Raw genomic sequence first — 7750 nt, 5'->3', positions numbered from 1 at the left:
GATGTTTCCATGTTCATACAGATAGCGGTGTAGATATTTCCATGTTCATTCAGGTGGCGGTGTAGCTATTTCCATGTTTATACAGATAGCAGTGTAGTTATTTCCATGTTTATAAAGACAGCTGTGTAGATATTTCCATTGATATACAGATAGCTGTGTAGATATTTGCGTGTTCATACAGATAGCGGTGTAGATATTTCCATGTTCGTACAGATAGCGGTGTAGATATTTCCATGTTCATACAGATAGCGGTGTAGATATTTCCGTGTTCATACAGATAACGGTGTAGATATTTCCATGTTCATACAGATAGCGGTGTAGATATTTCCATGTTCATACAGTTAGTGGTGTAGATATTTCCATGTTCATACAGATGGCGGTGTAGATATTTACATGTTCATACAGATGGCGGTATAGATATTTCCATGTTCGTACAGATGGCGGTGCAGATATTTCCATCTTCATAGAGATGGCGGTGTAGATATTTCCATATTTATACAGATAGCAGTGTAGTTATTTCCATGTTTATAGAGATAGCAGTGTAGATATTTCCATATATATACAGATAGCTGTGTAGATATTTGCATCTTCACACAGATAGCGGTGTAGATATTTCCATGTTCATACAGATAGCAGTGTAGATATTACCATGTTCATACAGATAGCGGTGTAGATATTTCCATGTTCATACAGATAGCGGTGTAGATATTTCCAATTTCATACAGATAGCGGTGTAGATATTTCCATGTTCATACAGATAGCGGTGTAGATATTTCCATGTTCATATAGTTAGCGGTGTAGATATTTCCATGTTGATACAGATGGCGGTGTAGATATTTCCATATTTATACAGATAGCAGTGTAGTTATTTCCATGTTTATAGAGATAGCAGTGTAGATATTTCCATTGATATACAGATAGCTGTGTAGATATTTGCATGTTCATACAGATAGCGGTGTAGATATTTCCATGTTCATACAGATAGCGGTGTAGATATTTCCATGTTCATACAGATAGCGGTGTAGATATTTCCATGTTCATACAGATAGCGGTGTAGATATTTCCATGTTCATACAGATAGCGGTGTAGTTATTTCCATGTTCATACAGATAGTGGTGTAGATATTTCCATGTCCATAGAGATGGCGGTGTAGATATTTCCATGTTTATGAAGATAGCGGTATAGATATTTCCATGTTTATACATATGGTGGTGTAGATATTTCCATGTTTATAGAGATGGCGGTCTAGATATTTCCATGTTTACAGAGATAGTGGTGTAGTTATTTCCAAGTTTATAGAGACAGCGTTGTAGATATTTCCATGTTTATACAGATAGCGGTGAAGATATTTCCATGTTTATACAGATAGCGGTGTAGGTATTTCCATGTTTATACAGATAGCAGTGTAGATATTTCCATGTTTATAGAGATAGTGGTGTAGATAATTTCAATTTCAAACAGAGAGCAGTGTAGATATTTCCAAGTTCATACAGATAGCGGTGTAGATATTTCCACGTTTATAGAGATGGCGGTGTAGATATTTCCATGTTCATACAGAGGACGGTGTAGATATTTCCATGTTTATAGGGATGGCGGTGTAGATATTTTCATGTTTACACAGATGGGGGTGTAGATATTTCCATGTTTACACAGATAGCGGTGTAGACATTTCCATGTTTACACAGATAGCGGTGTGGATATTTCCATGTTTATGCAGATAGCAGTGAAGATATTTCCATGTTTATACAGATAGCGGTGCGGATATTTCCATGTTAATTCAGATAGCGGTGCGGATATTTCCATGTTTATACAGATAGTTGGGCAGATATTTCCATGTTTATCCAGATAGCGGTGTAGATATTTCCATCTTAATACAGATGGCGGTGTAGATATGTCCACGTTTGTACAGATGGTGGTGAAGATATTTCCATATTCATACAGATGGCGGTGAAGATATTTCCAAATTTATAGAGATAGCGCTGTAGTTATTTCCATATTTATAGAGATATCTGTGTAGATATTTCCATGTATATTCAGATAGCTGTGTAGATATTTCCATGTTCATGCAGATAGCGGTGTAGATATTTCCATGTTCATCCAGATGCTAGTGTACATATATCCATGTTCATACAGATGGCGGTGAAGATATTTCCATGTTCATACAGATGGTGGTGTAGATATTTCCATGTTCATACAGATGGTGGTGTAGATCTTTCCATGTTCATACAAATGGCGGTGTAGATAGTTCCATGTTCATAGAGATGGCGGTGTAGATATTTCCATGTTCATACAAATGGCGGTGTAGATATTTCCATGTTCATAGAGATGGCAGTGTAGACACTTCCATATTTATAGAGATAGCAGTGTTGTTATTTCCATGTTTATAGAGATAGCAGTGTAGATATTTCCATTGATATACAGATAGCTGTGTAGATATTTCCATGTTCATAGAGATAGCGGTGTAGATATTTCCATGTTCATACAGATAACGGTGTAGATATTTCCATGTTCATAGAGACAGCGGTGTAGATATTTCCATGTTCATACAGTTAGCGGTGTAGATATTTCCATGTTCATACAGATGGCGGTGTAGATATTTACATGTTCATACAGATGGCGGTATAGATATTTCCATGTTCGTACAGATGGCAGTGCAGATATTTCCATGTTCATAGAGATGGCGGTGTAGATATTTCCATGTTTATGCAGATAGCGGTATAGATATTTCCATGTTTATACAGATGGTGGTGTAGATATTTCCATGTTTATAGAGATGGAGGTCTAGATATTTCCATGTTTACAGAGATAGTGGTGTAGATATTTCCAAGTTTATAGAGACAGCGTTGTAAATATTTCCATGTTTATACAGATAGCTGTGAAGATATTTCCTTGTTTATACAGGGAGCGGTGTAGATATTTCCATGTTTATACAGATGGCGGTGTAGATATTTCCATGTTCATACAGATAGCAGTGTAGATGTTTCCATGTTCATACAGATAGCGGTGTAGATATTTCCATGTTCATTCAGGTGGCGGTGTAGCTATTTCCATGTTTATACAGATAGCAGTGTAGTTATTTCCATGTTTATAAAGACAGCTGTGTAGATATTTCCATTGATATACATATAGCTGTGTAGATATTTGCGTGTTCATACAGATAGCGGTGTAGATATTTCCATGTTCGTACAGATAGCGGTGTAGATATTTCCATGTTCATACAGATAGCGGTGTAGATATTTCCGTGCTCATACAGATAACGGTGTAGATATTTCCATGTTCATACAGATAGCGGTGTAGATATTTCCATGTTCATACAGTTAGTGGTGTAGATATTTCCATGTTCATACAGATGGCGGTGTAGATATTTACATGTTCATACAGATGGCGGTATAGATATTTCCATGTTCGTACAGATGGCGGTGCAGATATTTCCATGTTCATAGAGATGGCCGTGTAGATATTTCCATGTTTATGCAGATAGCGGTATAGATATTTCCATGTTTATACATATGGTGGTGTAGATATTTCCACGTTTATAGAGATGGCGGTGTAGATATTTCCATGTTCATACAGAGGACGGTGTAGATATTTCCATGTTTAAAGGGATGGCGGTGTAGATATTTTCATGTTTACACAGATGGGGGTGTAGATATTTCCATGTTTACACAGATAGCGGTGTAGACATTTCCATGTTTACACAGATAGCGGTGTGGGTATTTCCATGTTTATGCAGATAGCAGTGAAGATATTTCCATGTTTATACAGATAGCGGTGCGGATATTTCCATGTTAATTCAGATAGCGGTGCGGATATTTCCATGTTTATACAGATAGTTGGGCAGATATTTCCATGTTTATCCAGATAGCGGTGTAGATATTTCCATCTTAATACAGATGGCGGTGTAGATATGTCCATGTTTGTACAGATGGTGGTGTAGATATTTCCATGTTCATACAGATGGCGGTGTAGATATTTCCAAATTTATAGAGATAGCGCTGTAGTTATTTCCATATTTATAGAGAAATCTGTGTAGATATTTCCATGTATATTCAGATAGCTGTGTAGATATTTCCATGTTCATGCAGATAGCGGTGTAGATATTTCCATGTTCATCCAGATGCTAGTGTACATATATCCATGTTCATACAGATGGCGGTGAAGATATTTCCATGTTCATACAGATGGTGGTGTAGATATTTCCATGTTCATACAGATGGTGGTGTAGATCTTTCCATGTTCATACAAATGGCGGTGTAGATAGTTCCATGTTCATAGAGATGGCGGTGTAGATATTTCCATGTTCATACAAATGGCGGTGTAGATATTTCCATGTTCATAGAGATGGCGGTGTAGATATTTCCATATTTATAGAGATAGCAGTGTAGTTATTTCCATGTTTATAGAGATAGCAGTGTAGATATTTCCATTGATATACAGATAGCTGTGTAGATATTTGCATGTTCATAGAGATAGCGGTGTAGATATTTCCATGTTCATACAAATGGCGGTGTAGATATTTCCATGTTCATAGAGATGGCGGTGTAGATATTTCCATATTTATAGAGATAGCAGTGTAGTTATTTCCATGTTTATAGAGATAGCAGTGTAGATATTTCCATTGATATACAGATAGCTGTGTAGATATTTGCATGTTCATAGAGATAGCGGTGTAGATATTTCCATTTTCATACAGATAGCGGTGTAGATATTTCCATGTTCATACAGATGGCGGTGTATTTACATGTTCATGTAGATGGCGGTGTAGATATTTCCATGTTCATACAGATAGCGGTGTAGATATTTCCATGTTCATACATATAGCGGTGTAGATATTTCCATGTTCATACAGATAGCGGCGTAGATATTTCCATGTTCATACTAATAGCGGTGTAAATATTTCCATGTTCATACATTTAGCGGTGTAGATATTTCCATGTTCATACAGATGGCGGTGAAGATATTCATATGTTCATACAGATGGCGGTGTAGATATTTCCATGTAAGTAGGGATGGCAGTGTAGATATTTCCATGTTCATATAGGTGGCGGTGTAGATATTTCCATGTTTATACAGATAGCAGTGTAGTTATATCCATGTTAATAGAGATAGTTGTGTAGATATTTGCATTGATATACAGATAGCTGTGTAGATATTTGCATGTTCATACAGACAGCGGGGTAGATATTTCCATGTTAGTACAGATAGCGGTGTAGATATTTCCATGTTCATACAGATAGCGGTGTAGGTATTTCCATGTTCATACAGATAACGGTGTAGATATTTCCATGTTCATAGAGACAGCGGTGTAGATATTTCCATGTTCATACAGTTAGCGGTGTAGATATTTCCATGTTCTTACAGATGGCGGTGTAGATATTTACATGTTCATACAGATGGCGGTATAGATATTTCCATGTTCGTACAGATGGCGGTGTAGATATTTCCATGTTCATAGAGATGGCGGTGTAGATATTTCCATGTTTATGCAGATAGCGGTATAGGTATTTCCATGTTTATACAGATGGTGGTGTAGATATTTCCATGTTTATAGAGATGGCGGTCTAGGTATTTCCATGTTTACAGAGATAGTGGTGTAGTTATTTCCAAGTTTATAGAGACAGCGTTGTAGATATTTCCATGTTTATACAGATAGCGGTGAAGATATTTCCATGTTTATACAGATAGCGGTGTAGATATTTCCATGTTTATACAGATAGCAGAGTAGATATTTCCATGTTTATAGAGATAGTGGTGTAGATAATTTTAATTTCATACAGAGTGCCGTGCAGATATTTCCAAGTTCATACAGATAGCGGTGTAGATATTTCCACGTTTATAGAGATGGCGGTGTAGATATTTCCATGTTCATACAGAGGACGGTGTAGATATTTCCATGTTTACACAGATACCGGTGTGGATATTTCCATGTTAATGCAGATAGCAGTGTAGATATTTCCATGTTTATACAGATAGCGGTGCGGATATTTCCATGTTTATTCAGATAGCGGTGCGGATATTTCCATGTTTATACAGGTAGTTGGGCAGATATTTCCATGTTTATAGAGATAGCGGTGTAGATATTTCCATCTTAATACAGATGGCGGTGTAGATATGTCCATGTTTGTACAGATGGCAGTGTAGATATTTCCATGTTCATACAGATGGCGGTGTAGATATTTCGAAGTTTATAGAGATAGCGCTGTAGTTATTTCAATATTTATAGAGAAATCTGTGTAGATATTTCCATTTATATTCAGATAGCTGTGTAGATATTTCCATGTTCATGCAGATAGCGGTGTAGATATTTCCATGTTCATCCAGATGCTAGTGTACATATATCCATGTTCATACAGATGTCGGTGAAGATATTTCCATGTTCATACAGATGGTGGTGTAGATATTTCCATGTTCATACAGATGGTGGTGTACATCTTTCTTTCCATGTTCATACAAATGGCGGTGTAGATATTTCCATGTTCATACAGATGGCGCTGAAGATATTCATATGTTCATACAGATGGCGGTGTAGATATTTCCATGTTTGTACGGATGGCAGTGTAGATATTTCCATGTTCATACAGGTGGCGGTGTAGATATTTCCATGTTTATACAGATAGCAGTGTAGTTATTTCCATGTTAATAGAGATAGTTGTGTAGATATTTCCATTGATGTACAGATAGTTGTGTAGATATTTGCATGTTCATACAGATAGCGGTGTAGATATTTCCATATTTGTACAGATAGCGGTGTAGATATTTCCATGTTCATACAGATAGCCGTGTAGATATTTCCATGTTCATACAGTTAGTGGTGTAGATATTTCCATGTTTATAGAGACGGCGGTGTAGATATTTCCATGTTCATACAGATGGCGGTGTAGATATTTCCATGTTTTTAGGGATGGCGGTGTAGATATTTTCATGTTTACACAGATGGCGGTATAGATATTTCCATGTTTACGCAGATAGCGGTGTGGATATTTCCATGTTCATACAGTTAGCGGTGTAGATAATTCCATGTTCATACAGATGGCGGTGTAGATATTTCCATGTTCATACATTTAGCGGTGTAGATATTTCCATGTTCATACAGATGGCGGTGAAGATATTTCCATGTTCATACAGATGGCGGTGTAGATATTTCCATGTTTGTACGGATGGCAGTGTAGATATTTTCATGTTCATACAGGTGGCGGTGAAGATATTTCCATGTTTATACAGATAGCAGTGTAGTTATTTCCATGTTAATAGAGATAGTTGTGTTGATATTTCCATTGATATACAGATAGCTGTGTAGATATTTGCATGTTCATACAGATAGCGGTGTAGATATTTCCATGTTCGTACAGATAGCGGTGTAGATATTTCCATGTTCATACAGATAGCGGTGTAGATATTTCCATGTTCATACAGATAACGGTGTAGATAGTTCCATGTTCATACAGACAGCGGTGTATATATTTCCATGTTCATACAGTTAGCTGTGTAGATATTTCCATGTTCTTACAGATGGCGGTATAGATATTTCCATGTTCGTACAGATGGCGGTGTAGATATTTCCATGTTCATAGAGATGGCGGTGTAGATATTTCCATGTTTATGAAGATAGCGGTATAGATATTTTCATGTTTATACAGATGGTGGTGTAGATATTTCCATGTATATAGAGATGGCGATCTAGATATTTCCATGTTTGCAGAGATAGTGGTGTAGTTATTTCCAAGTTTATAGTGACAGCGTTGTAGATATT

The sequence above is a fragment of the Gorilla gorilla genome, chromosome 11, assembly GCF_029281585.2.
Source record: "Gorilla gorilla gorilla isolate KB3781 chromosome 11, NHGRI_mGorGor1-v2.1_pri, whole genome shotgun sequence".
Classification (NCBI taxonomy): Eukaryota; Metazoa; Chordata; class Mammalia; order Primates; family Hominidae; genus Gorilla; species Gorilla gorilla.
Note: the sequence above shows the minus strand (reverse complement) of the source record.